A 22,977-nucleotide genomic window follows, 5' to 3' on the forward strand; every position below is an offset into this window, starting at 1 on the left:
TATCAGGCTAGTTCTCTGTGTATAGCTGCAAACTTGTTATTTTATGTCTATTGATTAATTGCTAATGTGAGAGATGAAAGGGATATCAGAGAAGAATTAGGCATCTTTAAATATATGTATTTTCTTTATATGGGCATTGGGCTATCAGTTTGCATGAACTTTGCATTTCTGATTTACTACATATTTAGAATTGGAGACAGAAAGGGTCAGAGATAGCAGGAAAACAACATTCTCATGGCCTCTGCAATAACAAACTTATCTTTAACATCTTGGTGAAATCTCCTATAACCAGGTCCTGGTTAACCTATATCAGTCCTTTGGTACAGTTTCTTTTATATTTTTATATTTTGCAAATACTCTTCCCTTCAGACTCTGGATACATTGCTTGAACCCTGGATTATTAAGTAAAAACTTGATTTAAAAAAATCAACCAGAACACAGGTGTAAGGGATGTTTGTCATGGGCCATGTAGAGTTCGATGCACTTTTTATATAATTAATCATTTATTTTTCACAAAATCTCATTGACTACCTATTAATATTTCCACTTCACAAAGAAAATACCAAAGAGAAAATGTAATTTGTTCAAGATCACAGAACAAGTAAGTGATAAAGCTAAGATTTAGGCCCAAGGAGTATGGCTTTCTTTTCTTTTCTTTTCTTTTCTTTTCTTTTTTCTTTTCTTTTCTTTTCTTTTTTTCTTTTCTTTTCTTTTTTCTTTTCTTTTCTTTTCTTTTCTTTTCTTTTCTTTCTTTTCTTTTTTTTTCTTTCTTTTCTTTTCTTTTCCTTTTCCTTTTCTTTCTTTTTTAAATATTTTATTTATTTATTTGAGAGAGAGAGAAAACAGAGCAAGGGATAGAGGGAGAGGGAGAAGGAGTGGGAGAAGCAGACTCGATGCTGAGCAGGGAGCCTGATGTAGGGCTCTATCCAAGAACCCTGGGATCATGACCTGACCTGAAGGCAGACACTCAACCAATTGAGCCACCCAGGCACCCTAGGAGTATGGTTTCTGAGTCTCACCATACTCTCTCTGATAAGAGGAGACATTTATGAATTATGATGTTCATATGTTAAATTGGTTTGTCACCTCTTGCTCTCTATTATTTGCTGGAATGCTAGCAACTAAGCCTACTTCAAAAGATTATCTACATAATCACAGATACACACACACACACACACGTGTATGTGTTAAATTAACTAAACAAGGAGACCATTATCCTGAGGTGGCTCTAATGACATGGTAGCCTACCAGAACAAATCAAAGTCTGAGTCTTTAAATACTTCAAGGTTATGGAACTTGAAATCTAAGGACAATAAAAAACCAGCCAATTAGACTTTATAGTCCATCAATTTTCTTGATTTGCTTCTGTCTTTTCTCTGTAAAAGTCTCTCCCCAAGTACCTGTCCATGGAGCACTCCTAATTACTTCTGGTTTGGTGCTCACCAAATAGAATTGATTTTTGCTCAGACTCTTAAAATTTTAATTATGCCTCAGTTTATTTCTCAGCACTAGCAACCAACAAAGTCTTCTTTGATTTTAAATAACAAAAAAATAATTTAAATGATCAAATAATTTGAATATATAAACACAATCTAGAAAAGAGAGTTTTGCATTTAATATTAGCCATGTCAATAAGTAAGAGTTTCTGGAACTTACCCACACAAACACAAAGCTTCTACCAGTATAGTTATCATACTTGCGATAATAATACCCAAGGAAGAAGCAGGCATCATTTGCTAAGGGATGCTTAGCAATGTGCATCCTGCATTTTCCTCCTGTAGACCAATCTTCTCACTGATTTTTATTTTGCTTCTAAGCATAATGTGCACATTCTCTTTTGTTTAGCATTTTCATCATTCATGTTTCCCAGATTGAGCCTGTTAGGACAATTAATGACTTAGAATGCTTCTTCCTTTTCCATTCATTTATCCATTCTAATTATACTTCAAGGTGGCATTACATTTTCTTTATTTGGAACTTCAGAGGAGAGGGACTAATGGAGCAATCAGACAATAGGATACAAGCAGATAGAAATGAAAGATTACCTGTTATTAATTTATGACTATGTGAATTTGTGTTCAGTTTCAAGGGGGATTTGCACTAACTGTCTTTCATCTTGTACAAAGCAGCCATTAAGTGCATGAGACAAAAACGAAAGACAAAATGTGGTGATTGAACTGGCCAAGCTATGTTATCATCATCCCAAAGCCAGCTAATAGGATACTAATAAAAAAGAGCTTGAGTGAAGACTGAAAAAAAAAAAAAAAAAAAAAAAGGAAGAAACAAACAAACAAAAAACCCTCCTGCAGCTAGTAGCTTAAAAGATGTGAAAAGTTTCATTCAATTATGTAATCTCCTTAAAACTTTAAATTAGAGAGCATCACAGTTGGATGTAAACATAGACATTCTTAGACTATTCCAGCAGAGACCGTAGAAACATTAAAAGTCTATGCATGACTTTCATGCTCTCCCTTCATAGTTGTCTCCCTCTTCTTAGAATGTCTCGTGGAGTTTAAGAAATGTCTGACTCCAGAATTATTTTGCTCTTCAGAGACAATGATTTTTTATCAGCTTGAGCTCAATAGATCTAAATAGTACAGTTGGTCACATTAGTGAATATGGAGTTCAATCAAAATGGTTGAGTTGTATGTGAGACATCATTTAGAGTTGTGTAGTTTTGATCATCTCAAGTTCAGTATCATTTCTCAATTTTCTTCATGTTGTAGCTAAAAGTATCCAGGTCTGATTTCATGGTCTTTAAATAGAAACTAACGGCAAAAGAAATACAATCTAGCAAGTTTATCCACATATTGAGGGTGTGTATATTGACAAATCTGCCAACATGTAATTAAATGTGCAAGAAGTACTAATGTTTTTAATTGTAGGCATCAGTTGGTTTTTATCATAAAACAATTGCAATGGCTATTTTTAGACTTAATTTTTAAAACTGTGTCTAGAATATATCAAAATATGTAATACGTTTATTGCAATGTGGTTAGATTTGTTTTCCAAATTCTCTCTTACTCTAATACTATTATGCTTTTTTCCTCAGTTTGGGCATTCCTGAGCTTTAAATTTTGCTTTAGCTTCATTATTTCCAGCTGAAATAGGTATCATATTTAGCTGGCCAAGAAAATATATGATTTAATTAAGGAATGTTGGAAATCATTGTGTAATTAATAATTTTTAACATAAATATTTTGATATATCCTGGCTCTAAAATCAATTTTAAGAATGCCGTGTCAAAATCCTAAATTTTTGGAAAACTTTACAAAAATAATAAATAGGCTAATATGTTCTTGTATATCTATGTGATCATGGATATTTCTATTTTTATGTGCCATCAGATTTAGGTACATCATTACTATCAGAATCTCTCTTCCTTTTAAAGGGGGCAATATGACTGCATTTACAAGGTCAGCAGCTCACAATGTTAATGGAAGGCAAGATTTCATAGTTTGGAAAGATTAAAAGCACATACAAAGTTTTCTTATGATCCCCAGAAACTATTTAGACTCTGGCAGGCATCAGCTCTCAATATGATACCACCTGCTGTAACTCAGAAATGGGCAGGTGGCAGAACTCTTATTGGCAGTTTTTTTCTCCCTCTGAATCATCCAGAATACACTATTTTGTTATACCCCTCTTGCAAACCCATAAAACTTTATAAGGCTTTAATAAGAAATAGATATGTTATTAAAAATTTATTGGAGAACTCACATTACAGTACATACCAGAAACTTAATAAAATCCTACAGGTGTATGTTCTTCTCCCCACAGTTTCTCACCTCCTTTCACCCCTCTTTTCATCTTATACACAGACTCTATAAATCTCCTTTATTGCCCTGTGCAGTTTTGCCCAGCCACTTCAATCATAAAAGAAAAACTCAATAATTAATGGAACTGTGAATACTTGTTGTTCCACAAGCAATCCAATTTAAAGAGTCTCACCCAAGCCAAGTGACTTATCTGAATATTAACCCAACAATTTAATCTTAATATATTAACTAATCATAAGAAAATAGAAATTCAAATGAAAAAGCAATTGGATCTGCTCTAGGTAAGAAAGATTTCATAAAACTAGTGACTTATTATATGGATCTTAAAGGATACATAGGGATCTATGCCAATAAAACTTATAATTTAGTTTTTTATTTATAATATCCTGATAATTGGTAATGGTTATTGGGGACTTTAATGTACACTGTGGTAATGATTAGCATGAAGTATTTCAAACATTAATTGAGATTATTATTAACTATAAACCCCATTTCATAACCAAGAAAACCTAGTTCATATAGCTAATAACTGCTACAATATATAGCTAGAACCAAGATTTGAGTCCAGGGATATTGACCTTAGCATCTGACCTACTGCATTCTTCTGTAAATAAAGCAAGTTTTTCTGGAGGGTGTTATGCTGAGTGAAGTAAGTCAGTCGAAGAAGGACAAACATTATATGTTCTCATTCATTTGGGGAATATAACTAATAGTGAAAGGGAATATAAGGGAAGGGAGAAGAAATGTGTGGGAAATATCAGAAAGGGAGACAGAACGTAAAGACTGCTAACTCTGGGAAACGAACTAGGGGTGGTAGAAGGGGAGGAGGGTGGGGGGTGGGAGTGAATGGGTGACGGGCACTGGAGGTTATTCTGTATGTTGGTAAATTGAACACCAATAAAAAATAAATTAAAAAAATAAAATAAATAAATAAAATCTTTTAAAAAATAAAGAAAGAGCACTTGATATAATATCTATCCTCTCAGCAAATTTTAAATATACCATACACTTCATTGTTAGCTATAGGAATGATGTTGTATAGTACATCTCCAGAACTTGTTTATCTTGCATAAATAAAACTTTGTACCCTTTAACTATGAAAAAAAATTAAAAAAATAAAAAAATAAAGCAAGTTTTTAGTTTACTATAAGTTTAACATACTTTTAATCTTGTATATGTTATTGAGGGTTGTGAATAAGATCAATTTGATTTTGTCATCACCTATCATGCTAAAAGACTGACAAATAAATATAGTATTGACTTTCTTCATTGTAAATTTTAAAATATTTTTTCCATGATGAGAAAAGACCTTACACAAATGTTTTCCATCTTTATAGTTCGTTTTCAAGGTTGTACATTTTTTACCCTTGAGGATTCACTAGAATAGCTTGTACAGCCACATCAACATCAAGTCACATCTGCCTCCCATCACGAGCTCGTGTTATTCTCAAGAACCCAAAAGCAAAGGTTGAATGCATTTAGGAGACTGAACAGGTGCTGAGAAGTACCACTAGTTATTTAGCATAACTAGATTCAGCCTTATTCAAGCCCATGAACTAAAAGGTCATCCAACTGAAAATGTCTTCCATCTGTTTTTATTATTCTCCTGTCCAGCATTGTACTTTGCTGTTTACACATACAATGAGTTCATGATAAAAATAAGACAATTCACTGGCAACTTGAAGTAAAATGCTTTAGCTATAAACTATTTGATAGCATGCCACTGATGGTTATTTTAAAATTTAAATATTATATGCTCTTTTAGTTATTTCAATATGACACAATGATGAAAGCAGAAAACGATCTAAAAATCTCCTTCATGGTCTTTCCTATCGTATAGTTTTTTCTATTATATTATGTACTATTTAAAAACATCCACATATCAAAAACTACAATAAGTAAACTTAAGAGGGGGATACACTTTGAGAGAACATTTGTAACATATACATGGGTGAAGGTTATCAACATTAACACATAAAAATCTCTTTATTATGCAATACAAGGAAAACTGCTCAATTGAAAAAAATGACCAAAAGATGAGAATGGCATTTTATATAATAAGAAGAAACAATGGCCAACTAAAATATGTATAAAAATGAACCCTAGTAGTAATAAAAGACATGAGTAAAGCAAGTTATTTCATATACAGAAAACTCTTTTAAAATTAAAATTCAATATAGAAAGAAGCACTCTTCCACACAAAATCCTTTGGAGGATTTTGTCAAAGTATAATGAAAGCTAAAAAGATATATTGCCTTTGACATAAGAAATTCTGGTTTTAGAAATTTATCCTAAGGGAAATAATAGGACAGCTGTACAAAGATTCAGGTGTATTTATCATGATACGTTTATGTAAAAATAATGTAAATGTCCTGTTAAATTAATTGATAAGTAAAATTTGGTTTTTGCAATGGAATACTCAGAAGTAATTAAAATTATTATATACATATATGGTTATTGTCATGAAGAGATGTTAAGTGCATATAAGTTAAAGTAATTATAAAACTATGGATAATATACCACTTTTAAAAGTTGGTTTGTTCATATGTATTAAGTATCATGAAACATATACTCCAAAATATAAGTAGTGTGGTAGAATTATAGGTGATCCCTTTTTAACTTCTCTTTAGTTTTTACTGTTTTTTTCAACAATGCATGCATATTCTTGTGTAATAGTGAAATATATGCAAGTAAAACTTCTTAAAAATCTGAATATTCCAAAACAAGTTTTTCCCCCTTGAGTATGATCTGGAATTGTCACTATAAGTCCACATGAAAATTGAGTGTCCAAGACATCAGGAAAATAGTTGTTTTTTTTTAAATTTGGAAAGACTATGAAGAATAATTGAATATCTACCTAAGATATTTGCTTTATTTACTAAATTACAAGAGGAATTTATTTTTTAAAACACTAAAATTACTTGAAACACATTAGAATAATGAGGAGTCACAAAAGAAAGGAAAATATGGTCATTAATAATAGGAGCAAAGCAAACAGATATATATAAAAACAAGTGAAAGACCCATGTAATCAAAATCAGCTATAGTTTCAGATAAATAAGTAAACAGGTTTATATGCACACACACATACATTAGAGGGGTTGAAAAGACTCTATGGAAAGTGTTATAGATATATTGGTAAGTTTTGACATTTAGTAGTAAATTTCAGAGTTTTGAATTAGAATATTTTAGTGAGTACAGTTCTCCTGTTTCAGTAGAAGAGATATCTGATATTAGGTTCATTTTATTTTTAAGATTTTTTTATTTCTTTGAGAGAAATCAGGAGCAGGGTGAGAGGCAGAGGAGAAGCAGACTCTGTGCTGAGCAGGGAGCCCAACTTGGGGCTCAATCCCAGACCCCAGGATCATGACCTGAGTGGAAGGCAGACACCCAATCAAGTGAGCCACCCAGATACCCCTTATATTAGGTTTATAATAAAACTAATGCATGAGTTTCCCTGATCATGACACTCATCACTCTAGCATGATTGTCTGGAATTCCTCATTAAAATCTGAACTTTGTCTTAAAGTGTTTCTCATTGTTGTATTTTTAATGTCTTTTACTTGCCCATTGCATGATTGAATGTTGACTTTCTTCCGTGACATAAGCAGGGTCATTATTATTACTATTTTTCTTTTTTTAATGAGTGTGTAACCTGATGCTCAGGCATGATGCTGGAGCCAAGACTTAAAATTAAGTATTTTCATTCTAAATCTATGTTTTCTTGGTTTTGTCATGCTGATAGAGATAACCAAGAACAAGTAATTAATATAAAAGGATCCATTATTTTGAACTATAAGCTAAGGAGATAAACATAATGAAGATTGAGCAATAGTGAAGGATTTTGAAGCTTACACCATGAATTTTAATTTGAATCAATAGCTCTGCATTACTCTGGGAATGGAAGCTCTTTTATTCCTTAAGCAAGATACCTCTAGCTATTAAATCATATTTGGAGCATTAGGAGATTGAAGGTCAATAAAGAGGCAACTGAGTCTGTTGAGATGTAAGGTTCATAGCCTATTGGAAAAACAATTTTATCTATTTTGGGAAGATATTCTCAGAAGGATATTTTATAAGATCTTTGGTAGTCCACTTTGTTATCATAATAGTCTTATAGTCAGGATTTATTTGCTTATTTTACTTTCATATATAACACTCAGCCTATTGATGAAGAGAAAATCTAGCACTTGTTTACTCTGGGTCAGGTAGTTCCTTAACTCTTTACACTTGGTGTTTTCAAATAATCCTTCACATCATTGTGAAGTAGGTATATATTATTCCTATTTTACAGATAAGACATTAATCCTTAAAAAGTTACATAATGTGTCCAAAATTATTTGGCTGATACATGACAAATGGGAATTCAAACATAAAAATAATTCCAAAACCAACTGATGCTGGGCTACTTAAAGTAGACTTCAGAGAAATCTGTATGTGTCAAACACAAATAACAGTCCAGATGATTGAATCTTTGTGTCTTTAAGCTGAGTGTGACTATAAACAAGTATAATAATGATTACAATTCTATACTATATAGAATATATATTACAGATATTATAAGCTATGTATTAACACAAAGCACATTTATTTTCAGTTCTAAGATTAGAATCCCATTAAAAGTAAACATTTGGTACTTTCATCACTGTGCATTTTGTTGTCTGCATTTGAAGATAAGGCACTGTGAATTCGTCATAATTCAAAGAAAGCAGAATTTTCAAAAGCATGATTTGGAGTTATATAATGGTGCACAAGTACTTTGCCAATTTAAAAAAACCTTGGTAGTTTACCATGTGGCACTTTTCACATCCTTTTTTAGAATATGATTTTGATATTGCATCTTGGTTTTACAAGTTATTTCAGAATTAAAAAATATATATATATCAGATTTTTTCTTCCAAATTATCAAATGTTATACAGGATGTACCAAAATCCTTTTATGTGTTCCTGCATTACATTCTCAAATAGATTAAGTTCTAACCTCTTTCATAGGCTGATCCCTAATGTCAATACATTATCTTGTCTTGAATATAATAAATATATTAACTATATTAATTAAAGTCCAGCTTAGATTTAGCAGTTTTTCTCTCTATATAGTGTGTATACTAGATGTTGTATGTTGATATAGTCTCATATTTGTAGGGTCCATGGCATAAATCCATGAATCTGGCAGGAAATGAGAAGGTTTCCTTGAACATGTTAATGGGTAAGAAGGTTAGTATAGAATATGCTAAATGGATTGGAATATTAGATTCTGCAGAAATATTTATTCAAAAGTGAAACATGCCCATCTGTTGCAAATCCAGCACTTTTTAAATGATAGACACAAACATGAGAAATGTAATAGCAATGTTTACAACCTCAGCTCCAGGATTAGTCTCTATGAGTGATATTTCCTCCTACTGCTTATACCTGGCTTACGAGTAGTTAAACTATGTTACTGTATTGGTTTTGCATGACCATGAAAAATGCCCATTACAGAGTATTAGGACTGCATTGATGGGGGCCTGGGCATCGTGTAGCATAAAAAATAAAGTGATAAAAAAGAGTAAAGTGAACAACTGGTAGAGGACATAATTCACAGTAAGAAACAGCACTCTCTATGGCTATCACCTAGAAGGTTCTATCTGATTATATAAAAATTTCTGTATTGGTCCTGGAAACATGACCTTAGTGATCTCTGCCCCTTTAGTTCAGCAGCCAAGGTGATAAGTCATGTTTCAATAATCTGAAATTTGCTCATAAAAGAACAGTCATAGTTGTTTCTGAGTATATGGGATGTCTCCAAGATAAAAAAAATCATGCAAGATTATAGCACTGATCCTCCTTTACTTTCCCCTTTCTCTTATTTCTCCTGTTCTCCCATTTTCTCCATATTGAGAGTGCAGAGATGACTAGAAGAAATCCAGGAAGGTGGTGGCAGTTTTGAAGACATCAAAATATTTTCCTGCAAAAAAACATAAGATTTCTGGGTATGTTTACCTTATATAGTAATATCAGGAAAATTATAAATGATTTAGAAATTATCAAGTGCATTTTAGAAAATACTCATGATTTATGCCAAATATTCATTTATACAAAACATAAAAAATTATTAAATTTTATAATTTAATTAAAAAGATATCTGCATATTAACCTATTACATAGTTCCTAAGACATATCCAGTCATTGTGTCTTACCAAATGTAAAGAGTTCATATGACTTTGTCACATAGTCATGTTACTGGCTTCATTTCCACAGCATCAATGCAATTGATACTGACTGCATATAGTCCCTGTATTCAGCTGTGAAAAAATAAATATAGATACCTAAAAAATCATCATGTAAAAATTCTGGATTTACCCAAAGATTTAGGAACCCATTAAATAGTATTTTGAATTGGGTCTATATAGACAATTCTGAATTAAATTTGTGTTTAAATATTGATACTTCGGGCAGCCAAGGTGGCTCAGCAGTTTAGAGCCGCCTTCAGCCCAGGGCCTGATCCTGGAGACCCAGGATCGAGTCCCACATCAGGCTCCCTGCATGGAGCCTGCTTCTCCCTCTGCCTGTGTCTCGGCCTCTGTGTGTGTGTGTGTGTGTGTGCGCGCGCGCACGTCTCTCATGAATAAATGGATAAAATCTTTAAATAAATAAATAAATAAATAAATAAATAATAAATAAATAAATTAATTAATTAATTAATTAAAAAAATTGATACTTCAAACTTCTGCAGTAAGACACTATAACAAAACTAAATCTAAAAGTCAACAAGATATTAATAAGGAAAAAAGATAAGATCAATATTTAATGCCTCTATTCCGGGGCTTATCCTTTTTGAACCTCAATGTCCTCATCTATAAACAGCAGTAATGAATCTTGTGATCACTGATTTACTTCTAACCTGCAAATTCAATGAGGGTTAAGGTCTTGTAAATAGTGTGTGTGTGTGTGTATATGTGTGTGTGTGTGTGTATATATATATATATATATATATATATACACACACACATTTTGAACAAATGAATGGATACATAGTAAATGACTAACATTCTGAATTTGGTCATAGTTCTGTCTTTCCCATTAAGCAGTCAATACTAAACAATGAATTTGGAAATTTATAATATACCACAATATTCAGTGGAAAGTATAATTTCACTGAACAAGACATGCAGCAATATCCATGATTTAATGAGGGATATTAGAGATGCCTGGGTGGCTCAGTTGTTTGAGAGACCTTCTCTTGATTTTGGCTCAGGTCATTATCTCAGCTCTGTGTTGGGTTCCGCACTCAGTAGGGATTCTACTTGAGGTTATCTTTCTCTGCTGTCTCCACCCTCTTTCCCTCCCCCAGTTCCACTCACATGTGCATGCATTCTCTCTCTAAAATAAATAAATCTTAAAACTAACTAAATAACCTAAATGAAGCATATCAGTGTTTGTACTTTTTTCTCATTTACACTTTATATATTTCTAATTTTCCATCTAAAGGTGATTACTATAGGGACAACTGATAACAATTTTTTAACATTTGTTAAAAATAAATAAATAAAATATTACAAAGATTTCCCTTGGGTTATAGTGGGAAATTAATAGCAATGATACAGGGCTCAAGAAAGCTTGGTAGAATGCAGAGGTTGTCAATCATTGATTCTGATGAGTCCTTTTTTTTTTTTTAATCTTATGGTTGGAGAGTGAAAGATGTTAATTACACAGGTTGGTAGGATTTTGTAATGAAGAACAAGGGATGCTCTAGATTTGATCAGATTTTTAAATTTTATTTATTTATATATTTTTTACAGTGCGGAAAGGTTCTTTTATTATAGACTGGGGACAGGACCAGTGAGCAGAAAGAACTGCACTATGATTATGAAGAGCTATTAATTATGTACTTTTAAGTTGAGAAGGGGGTAGAGATAAAGGAAGTCTCTAAAGGGATTTTCATATGTTAAAGAAGACTTATGGCATCCTAGACTATTATCAAGTTAAGGTTGCTTTTAGTCTCTAGAAGATATCAACATTAAGGCAGCCATGAATTTCTTGAGGAATGTCACACTTGGCATGTCTCAGGTACTTATCAATGGGCTGAAAGTTGTAAGGAAATTTAATTTTATCTCCATTTTTCTTGCCTTTGTTCTCCTTATCATTCTCCCCTCTGAACAGTTTTGACCCATAAATCTTTAAGTTTCCTGAGAGTGGAAGGTCTTATTTTCTGTAAATTCTTCCTGTTGAATAGGGGCATGGAGATGTCCCTATCTATGGGTAAACATTGGTCAGTTGGGCAATTTATATATATATATGTATATATATAAATTAGGAAAGGCAGAAGCAGTCAAATCCAAGGTAGACAAACAATATATATGAATCTGCTTGACTAGAAAGGATCATCTGTCAGCTAGTAGTTATGGCAGTGAATGAGTCTTGGCATCAGGCAGAGAGACACCAAAACAGACTTCTAAGAGGAAAGATACATTCTGAGGAACTGTGATAGTGATTTATTTTATTATTTATTGACTCATCCCTTTACCCTAAATGGCACAGTCTGTTGATTACCACCCCAATATCCACTGATGAAGGGAACTTCGTCTTACTTATGAAGCCACTATTTTGTTGGGAGTGCCAATTTTGCCATGGTAGAAAATATTGCCTATCCCCTCTTGCAGGTGAGATGGCCATATAACATAATTAGAATCAATGAGCTGAATGTAGAAGTTTTTGAATGGGATTTTAGTGCTTCAAAAGATGCCATCAAGAAAGTGAAAAGAAAATCTGCAAGATGGGAAAAATATTTGCAAATTAATATCTGATAAGGGATTTGTATCCAGAATATATAAAAAAAAAGTCTTACAACTCAACAACAGAGATACACTTCAGTTTAAAAATGGGCAAAGGATTGGAATAGACATATGCTGAAAGAAAGTGTACAAATTCTTAATAAACTCATGAAAAGATGCTAGCAACATTAGGCATGAAGGAAATACAAATCCAAACCACAATGAGATACCATGTTACACACACTAGGACAGCTATAGTGAAAAAGACAATGTATTGTCAGGGATACAGAATAATTGGAACTCTTATACATTGCTGGTAGGAATGCCAAAACAAAACAAAATAAAGCAAAAAACAGTGCAGCACTTTGGAAAGCCTTTTGCCAGGTCCTAAAAAATACACACAGTAAAACAAACAAACAAACAAACAAACAAACAAACAAAAAAATGCATGCAGTCATTATATAACCCAACAATTCTACTCTGAAGTATATATTCCAGATAATTGAAAACCTATCCCCACATAAAAACTTGCATGTAGAGGAGCACCTGGGTGGCTCAGTCAGTTAAATGTCTGCCTTTGGCTCAGATCATGATCTCAGGGTCCTGGGATAGAGCCCCAAGTTGGGCTCTGTGCTCAGCGAGGAGTATGCTTCTTTCTCTCCCCCACCCCTCCCTGAAGCTTGTGTGTGTGCGCGCGCTCTCTCTCTCAATAAATAAATAATAAATAAATAATAAATAAATAAATAAATAAATAATAAATAATAAATAAATAAAACTTAAAAAAAACCCGACAAAGCCCTTGTACAAAAATGCTCAGGACAGTATGTTTTGTAACTATCCTGCAGAAGCAGATAGACCCACACCCAAAATTAGGTTCAAATTTGAGACTAATGATGCCACACACACAACCACCAAAAGAGTAAGGGTTTACTACTAACATGAGCTTTCAGGGGAGAAAAGAGTGGCTCCCAATAGGTTTAAAATGACTTGAAAGAGCAGGGAAAGGTGACTGGCTGATGGTTTTCACAGTGATTAAGGGGCAGATTTGAGATGAGGATTTCTGTCAATGGTTTAATCGTCCCATTGGTGCCAAAGGAATGAACATCTGTGATTTCTTATCAGCTTTTGCAAATGTGGAACAGAAGCGGTAAAGGGAAAGGTAATCCTAAAAGTTGTCAGCAATCAAACATCAAGAATTGAGTTATAATCTTTATTATATATAGTAGTGTTCATAATTGCCAAAAAATGGAAACAACCCAAATCTTCATTAATGAATGGATAGACAAAATATGGCATATTCATAGAATAGACTATTATTTGTCAAAAAAGGAATGGAAGAGGATCCCTGGGTGGCTCAGGAGTTTAGCACCTGCCTTCAGCCCAGGGTGTGATCCTGGAGACCCCGGATCGTGTCCCACGTCAGGCTCCCTGCATGGAACCTGCTTCTCTCTCTGCCTGTGTTTCTGCCTCTCTCTCTGTGTGTCGCTCATGAATAAATAAATAAAAAATCTTAAAAAAAAAAAGAATGGAATACTGATAAATGCTACAACATGAAATCATTATTCTAAGTGAAAAAAGCCAGTCACACATTAAAAAAAAAAATGACTGCATTTATGTGAAAGGCTAGTAAAAAGCAGCTCTAGAGACAGAAAGTGGATAAACATTTCTCCTCTTCTCCCTCTCTCTCTGCCCCTCCATGCACTTTCTCTCTCTTTCTCTTTCAAATAAAGAAATAAATCTTTTTTTTTAAGATTTTATTTATTTATTCATGAGAGACACAGAGAAAGAGAGGCATAGACATAGGCAGAGGGAGAAGCCGGCCCCATGAAGGGAGCCCGATGTGGGACTCGATCCCAGAACTCCAGGATCACGCCCTGAGCAGATGTTCAACCACTGAGCCACCCAGGCATCCCTAAAGAAATAAATCTTAAAACAAAACATTTGCTTAGAGATGGGGGAAGGATTGGAGAGAAAGGAAGAGTGACTGATGATGAGCATGAGGTTTCTTTCTGGGTTTTGAAATGTTCTAAAAAGACTACATTTTTAATAACTGTTGTGTCATTAATCAAGCTCTCAGTTTAGGTAAACTTTCTATTCCTCATTATTACTTTTGAAAATGTGAAAGTGCTCTTTTCATCATTTTATTGTTGTGATGACAATATATGTAAAATTTATTTGAAAAAATGTAAAGGATTTTTATGATTATTTGCATTTTTAGATTCTGTAAATTCATGATTGCTAGAGCTCTTTTCAGAGTCCGTTTCTACTATATACCAGTTACTGGCTATGTACTTTACATATGTTATCTTCCTAAGGCCTCACAACAACCTTGTAAAATCAAGTCATTATGTTTTTATAGCTAAAAGGATTGACAGTTGGGGAGGTTAACTATTCAAGATGGTATTGAAACCCTAACCAATCTAAAGTCCATACTTTTTCATATATCACACTGCTTCTTTTTTTTTTTCTTTTTATCACACTGCTTCTTACCCAAAGGTTAATAGAGTATTTTTTTCAGACTTTCCTTCATCTACAAACAAGCAAATCTCAAAATGTGGCATATGATTGCTCTGAGTGAAATATGTGATTTATAAATAGCTTCATTAAATGGCCCATCAACAAGTTATTTAGATTTTTATACTGCTGGATTTCATATTTTATCTGTTTTTAATTCACACCAAATGAAAACATGACTTTGATGGCCCCTGTAAAACATGTCATGTGCAAAAATGGAATGGGAGAGCAACCTGAAATGAATTTACTTTGGGGGATTTTATGAACCATCAACTCAGCTTTCAGTTCACTCACCATAAGAGATGGATGTGAAAGGTAAAAAAATAAGAACTTCTATTGGTTCATTCTGACATAATGTGTAGGCAAATACAGGGCTAATAGTATAGCAAATTTCATAGAAACTCAAATAGTATAGAAAGCAGGTTTGATGCTTAGGCATGAATCTTTTAGATGTTTAGCAAATATTGAATTAAACATAAAATAATTGCAAACTCATAATAACTGGTTATTAAAGAAAAATTAAGAATATTTGAAAAATATCACCCTATGTGAATAAATAATAAATCAAAATATCTTTTGACTTCAATCTCAAAGTAGGTCAGAAACACATTTGGAGTGATACAACATGAATGTTCCAATGGTGTCTAAAAAAATTCTTTCTACTTTATGAATTAACTGTTAAACACATTAATTGAGAGCAATTATAAATAAAATAAATTCAAGGCATTTGAAATTTTCTTAAATTTTAGGTGGCAATGTGATATAATGTTAAGTGCTTTGGGGTCAGAGGACCTCTATTTGCACCCCAGCTCTCTCCCTTTCTTATGGTGCAACCTGGACAAGCTGTCTAATATCTCTGAGCCTTAGTCTAAGGGTGAAATGGGAAAAATAATATGCATCTTGAATGGATTTAATGCAGACTAAATCGGCATTGTATGTAAGGCTTTTTGAATAGCGTATGGCATAGGGTAAGCACTCGATATATGGAAGATCTAGCAGTATAAATTGAATAGTCAAATCTTCACAGTGAAAAATGAAATTGAAATATTGACAAGTCGGTAAACTGGGTCTGTGTAGGTAACCAAATATGATCATTCAGAATGAAAATACATTTTGGCTTATGTATTTTCAGGAAAAATCTTTTCCTTGAGTGCTTTCTTTCCTGCCTGAAGAAATTGTACATTCACTTCATATTTCAGACACAGAAAACGAAAAATTAACTGCTTTTTATAATTATATAAACTGAGGCCAAAAGTCCTTTTTTCCTAAATGATCTGTTTCAACTGCTAACCCAACTAGAATTTACTGGATATTAGCTATTTTTATCAATCTGTTTAAACAAGGTGTGATTAAAAATAATATTTCATAACTCCTTAAGTCTCCACAATTTATTTTAAATAGTATATTGTATTTGGGTTGGAGAAATTTGGGAGAATTAAATTATATGAATAAGAAACTATATTGGAGCTTCTAGTAAAGTAAAAGGAATATGTAGGTTGATTTAGAAAAGCATAACTAGAAAACTAGTGAAAAACCAGTAAAATCATCCTTTTATCAATTTAGCTAAAACTGCCTTATGTTATAACCCATTACGTTCAAGTTCTTAAAAGAAAAAAATTTAACAGAAAATTGCACTCATTGGATTTGTATTGCCACATTATACAGTTTGAAGGAAGAAAATTAAGTATTAAATATTCTTCCAATGAACCAGAAAGTAAGCTTTTGGATTGATATGATTATACGTATCCATTAATATCTCTAAGGTGTATGTCTAGGAATGGCAGATTGAAATTAAAATAATATCTTGATTCGGACAAATTCAGTGAGATCAGTTATCTTGATTTTCAATTATCAGAACAACCAAAAAGAGCAATAGGCTTAGAAGACACGTGTATACCATAATATATAACAATTTCATAACTTTCATTTAAAGATTTTCCTGAAAGTTGAAAAAGATCTGTATGCTAAAAGTCCAAAATCAAGGTGTTTGCAGGGCATTGCTCTTTCTGGTGACTGAAGGGGAGAATACTTTGCTTCTTACAGCTTCTGGTATTTGCCAGCAATTCTTGGTGTTCCTGGACTTCTTTTTTTTTTTTTTTTTTTTAAAGATTTTTTATTTATTTACTCATGAGAGACAGAGAGAGGCAGAGATACAGGCAGAGGGAGAGGCAGGCTCCATGCAGGAAGCCCTATGTGGGACTCGATCCCTGGTCTCCAGGATCACTCCTGGGCTGAAGGTGGCACTAAACCCCTGAGCCATCCAGGCTGCCCCTGTTCTTTGACTTCTAAGTGTCATTCCAGACAGGTGGCTATCTTCTCCCTGTGTGTCATCTTTCCTCTGTTCATGTCTGTCTCTGTGTCCAAATATTCCCTTTTTATAAGGATACCAGTCAAAATGCATTATGGTCCATCTTAAAGATCTATTTTTAATTTGGCTATTTTGTTAAGACCCTATTTCCAAATAAGTTCACATTTTCAGGAATTGCATATTAGGACATCAAAGCATCTTTTATGAGGAAGGGAACAATTCAACCCTTAACAACTAGGATGAAAATGGGTACCCAAATCTTTTAATAGCAAGGAACTGGATCTTGCCAATGAGGCAGATCTTCATAAAGCTTCTTAATAAGAGCCCAATCAACCTCTTGATTTCAGCCTTGTTACACCTAGAGTAGAGAAACCATCCAAGCCAACCCAGATCCTGAACTACAGAACTATAAGAAAATAAATTTGTGTTGTTTTGAGTTTGTGGTCATTTGTTACAGCAACAATAGAAAACTGCTATGGTAGTTTGGTTTTTTTCCTTTTTATTGCTGAGTAGCCTTCCTTTTTTTTTTTTTTTTTTTTAAGTAGCCTTTCTTTTTATGGATATACCCCAATTTTATCTATTTGCTTGCTAATCAACACTGGGTTATTTTTAATGCTTAAGGTATTACCAAAAATAGGCTGCTATACTCATTTATATAAAGGCCTTTGTGTAGACATATGTTTTCATTTTGAGGAATAAAGACAGTGTAAACTTTATTGTTTTAGAAATTGCTAAACACTTTTTCAAAATAATGTTAGCATTTCACATTGCAAATGACCAGATGAGATTTCTAGTTACCTTGTATCATAACCAATACATGGTATTGTCAATCTATTTTAGTCATTCTTATGTATACATATTAATAGTATCTTGTAGTTTAAATTATTTCTTTGAAAGCTAGTGAGCATCTTTGCATGTACTTGTTGGCTTTCCATGTATCTTCATATTAAAAGTATCTGTTCAAATTTTTGACAATTAAAAAATATTGTCTTCTTAAAATTGACTTTTAATCCTTATAGATTCCAGATATGAGTCTTCTATCAACATGTATAGGTATATATCATATGTATAGATCTATATGTATTAAGATTAAGATCTACATCTTAAATATCTATATCTATAGATATACCTATCATATATATCTGATAGTATATCATATACAATACACATATTTGGCAAATGTTTCTTCCCAGTCTGTCACTTGCTTTTCATTTTTTTAAAAGATTTTATTTATTTATTCATGAGAGACACAGAGAGAAAGAGAGAGAGAGGCAGAGACACAGGCTGAGGGAGAAGCAGGCTCCACGCAGGGAGCCCAGCAGGAACTCGATCCTGGGTCTCCAGGATTACGCCCCGGCAGAAGGCGACACTAAACCCCTGAACTACCCAGGCTGCCCAACTTTTTCATTTTTTTGTACTAACTTTAGAAGACCAGAAAGACTTAATATTTATGAAGTAGAACTGATCAGTTTTTTAATTAGTATAAGATATATTAGACTCCCAATTTGTTCACCTTCCAAAATTATTTTATTCTAGATCTTTGTATTTCCTGTAAGTTTTAGAATATATTTCTCAATTTCTAAAATAAACTTGAGATTTTCATTTGGGTTGTATTGTATTGTACAATACAACAGTCAGGGTTCTCCAGAGAAATAGAACCAGTAGGATATAAATATTGATATAGATATAAGCATATATAGAATTAGCTTAGATGATTATGGAGTCTGAGAAGTCCCAAAACCTGCAGTAGGAAAGCCATATATTCAGGAGAGCTGATGATGTTAGTTGCCGTCCAAGTCAAAATGCAGGAGAAGAGCAGTACCCCACTGCGGACCAACAGACAAAGAGAGCAAGTTTCTGTCTTGCTGAGCCTTTTATTCTATTTAGGCTTTCAAAGGCTTAAATGAGGCCTACCCACACTGGGGAAGGTAATCTGTTTTATACAGTCTACCAATTCAGAAGTTAGTATCATTCAAAAATACTCTCACAGACACACCCAGAAGAATATTAGCAAATATCTGGGTACTTTATGGCCCAGTCAAGTTGACACACAAAATTAACCATCACATTATCTGTAGATAAATTTTGGTAAAATAAAACTTTTATCAGTATTTATTCTCCTCATTCCTAAGTATAATGTATTTGTTTTAAGGTTTCCTGATACTTATTTTTAAAATGTTTTGTAGTTTGCATTGGAACATATCTTCTGCATATTTTGTTAAATATATCCCTAAGTACTGAATATTTTTGGATATTTTTGTAAAAAGCATGGATTTTTAACTTTAAATTTCTAATTATTCTTTGCTAATGTATAGAACCAAAACTGGTTTTTGTATATTTTGTGTATTCAGTGAGCTGGATATTAAACTCATTTATTAGTTTAATAGCTTTTTTGTAAATTCTCTAGGAATTTCGAAGCAGATCAGTAAGTGATCAACAAATAGAGCCATTAATACTAGGTTTATGCCATTTTTAATCATGTTCAATTGGGGAGTGTGTGTAGGCAAAAAAACAGAGACTTGCAAATGTCAACTGCTTCATTCCTTTTTTTAAAAAATTTATTTATTCATGATAGACATAGAGAGAGAGAGAGAGGCAGAGACACAGGCAGAGGAAGATGCAGGCTCCATGCAGGGAGCCAGACGTGGGGACTCCCTCCCAGGACTCCAGAATCGCTCCCTGGGCCAAAGGCAGGCACCAAACCGCTGAGTCACCCAGGGATCCCCTGCTTCATTCCTTTTTTTCAAGTGTTGGTACTTTTCTAATTTCTGTCTGCTTTTAATGGTTTTCCAAGTTCTTTAAATGGTTATGTGTGTGTGTGCACATGTGTGTTTAAGATTTTATAATATTTTCTTCAGTTTATTGCTTTACTTTGGTCAAATTTATCAAATTTTTCATTCATGCATATTTTACTTCGCTTTTAATGCTTGGAATATGAATGTTAATAAACATTCATATATACTTTTCTAGTTTTTTATATTTTATTTCTTTTTTTTAAATTTTTATTTATGATAGTCACAGAGAGAGAGAGAGAGGTAGAGACACAGGCAGAGGGAGAAGCAGGCTCCATGCACCGGGAGCCTGACGTGGGATTCGATCCCAGGTCTCCAGGATCGTGCCCTGGGCCAAAGGCAGGCGCCAAACCACTGCGCCACCCAGGGATCCCTATTTTATTTCTTTTAAAGAGTTGACTTGCAACTTGTCTAAAATTTAATTTGTTGTTTCCTGGCATACTGAATTTTTTTCATTCTGAGATTGCAGATCATCAAATAGGCTTTTCTTGATCAGTTCCTCTGTTGTTCGAGGTTCTTTTTACCTCATTGCCTGTGTATTTCCTTCTAAATACTTCTTTTTTTCTTAAAGATTTTATTTATTTATTCATGAGAGACACAGAGGAAGAGGCAGAGACACAAGCAGAGGGAGAAGCAGGCTCTTCTCAGGGAGCCTGATGTGGGACTCCATCCCTGAACTCCAGGATCAGGCCCTGAGCCGAAAGCAGAGCTCAACCGCTGAGCCATCCAGGAATCTCATCCTTATAAAAACTTTTTTATATCCAGATATGTTTGATTATTTGTCTCTTGACTTAAACAGTGTCTGTCTCCCTTTATTAGAATATAAGTTCAATGAAGGTAAGGACATTTTATGCCTTACTTCCCTCTGCATTCTTGAATATAGCCTTATAATTATCCTGTATATAGTAGAAACTCAAATATATTAGTTCAATGAAAGATGTATTGTACCATTTATTATTGCTTCATTTTTTTTCATTATGTAGGAGTATAAGATTCTTTTCATTTTCAAAAGTTCACTTTTCTTAGATTATTACTCGACTACTTTATAATCAACTACTTTGTCAATTTTTCAAAATAATGATAATTGTATTTAAATTGCCAAATCATCTTAAAAATAAAAACGTCTGAAGTGAGACTTAGAGATACATCTAGAAGAAAATGTACTTCCATTAATGCTTATCAAGAGATTAAAAACATTTTTTTAGGTGACATTGTCCTGAAACAACCACCATTAGTTTTTCTCACCTTAGAATTCAGTCCTTTTTATTATTTCTTGTTCTGTTAGATCTTGGTTTAGCACTATCCTTTCACAATATCATCTACTTTTGGACTAAAAAGAATTCTGGGAAATCCGATTCATTTCGTGTTGCTATCTCACTATGATCCACTTATGGTAATAATGTCAGTTTACACTGGAATCCCAATAAGCAAGATTCTACTCATTGTAGTACAGTTAAGAATACATGGTCAGGACTTTCTGTCAAGGCTCCGAAATTGTCCTTCTTTGTTGAAAACCCAATTTCTTGCCAAATTCTTATAGCACAGCCTTGAGATAAGCATGCAGGGGATTGCAGATAATATTAAATAGTCAAGCTAATTTTTTGTAGTAACTATCAACATCAGAATCAAGAAATAGTCAGAGGCGTGTGGTGGCTCAGTCAGTTAAGCATTTGCCTTTGGCTCAGGTCATAATCCCAGGGTCCTGGGATGAAGCCCCATGGTAGGGTCCCTGCTCAGTGGGAACTCTGCTTCTCTCTTTCCCTCTGCCTCTCCCCCTGCTTGTACTCTGCTCCCCCTGCTTGTATTCTCTTGGGCTCTCACTCTCTCTTTCTCAAATAAATAAATAAAATCTTTAAAAAAATAATGGAAGAGTAAATACTTTCTACTGGGATTTAATACATCCAATTTAATAAAAATTTGATCAGTGATTCCCCTATGAAGAAAAACATTATGAAGAGTAGAGATATTGAAGAATCTCCAGGGTCTTCCAATACATCCTGTAAATTGCATGTATTTATACTAATAAATATTTAGTTGTATAGAATTTTAATAATGAAATAAAAACTTGGAGATATTTATGACACATATGACATTGCTAGCCACATAATTCATAATCAACATGAAAAAGATGAACAACCTCAAAGACAGGTAAACAAAAGACATGCATATATGTCTACAAAGAAATTAATACAAATAGCATTGGTAAACTTCACTAGTAGTTTACAATGCTAACTAAAATACAATAAAATATCAATTGTTACATTGGAAAAGAAAGGATTGATTTTTGAAAAACATTGCAGTTTATAGAACAAGATAGTATTATTTATAGATGGGAATGCAAGTGGTTTCAATCATTCTGAGAGTAAGTTTGCAATATGCATTATAATGTTAAGTGGGTATAACATTTACCACAACAATTTCATTTCAAAGAATTTATCCTACAAATATTTGTACAATCACACACATGCACTCTCTCTCACACACACACACAGGTGCTAATTATAACATTGTTTACAATTAAGAAAAGCCAGCAATCAAAAAACCATTGCTATGGACTGCTTAAATAAAAAATGATACATTCATACAGTGGAATATTAAGTAGATATTAAAGAGATGGAGAAAATTTTTGATTTAAGAAGACTCTAATTCTGCCATCACTTGAAACAATATGCAGCTTACAATTTTTGGACAAAACAAATATATGCTCACTTTCATGAGAAAAAAAAAAAAAAAAAGGACAACTCAAAAAGCAGACCCCAGAGGGCAGAGCTGGGAATCACTAGAAAAATTTTCCAGATCTTGAAACCTAATCCAGAAAAATACAACATATC

General features: G+C 33.2%; 1 long non-coding RNA gene across 2 annotated transcripts in view; it reads left to right on the forward strand.

Moving 5' to 3' along the window:
- Positions 1-22,977, forward strand: part of LOC144320526 (uncharacterized) — a 230,320-nt gene that overhangs the window by 81,175 nt on the left and 126,168 nt on the right. For both annotated transcript variants that reach the window (XR_013386156.1, XR_013386157.1), the window contains exon 3: positions 9,661-9,751. This is a non-coding gene — a long non-coding RNA (uncharacterized LOC144320526). The remainder of the gene's footprint in view (positions 1-9,660; positions 9,752-22,977) is intronic.

This window comes from Canis aureus, chromosome 9, assembly GCF_053574225.1.
Source record: "Canis aureus isolate CA01 chromosome 9, VMU_Caureus_v.1.0, whole genome shotgun sequence".
Taxonomy (NCBI): Eukaryota; Metazoa; Chordata; class Mammalia; order Carnivora; family Canidae; genus Canis; species Canis aureus.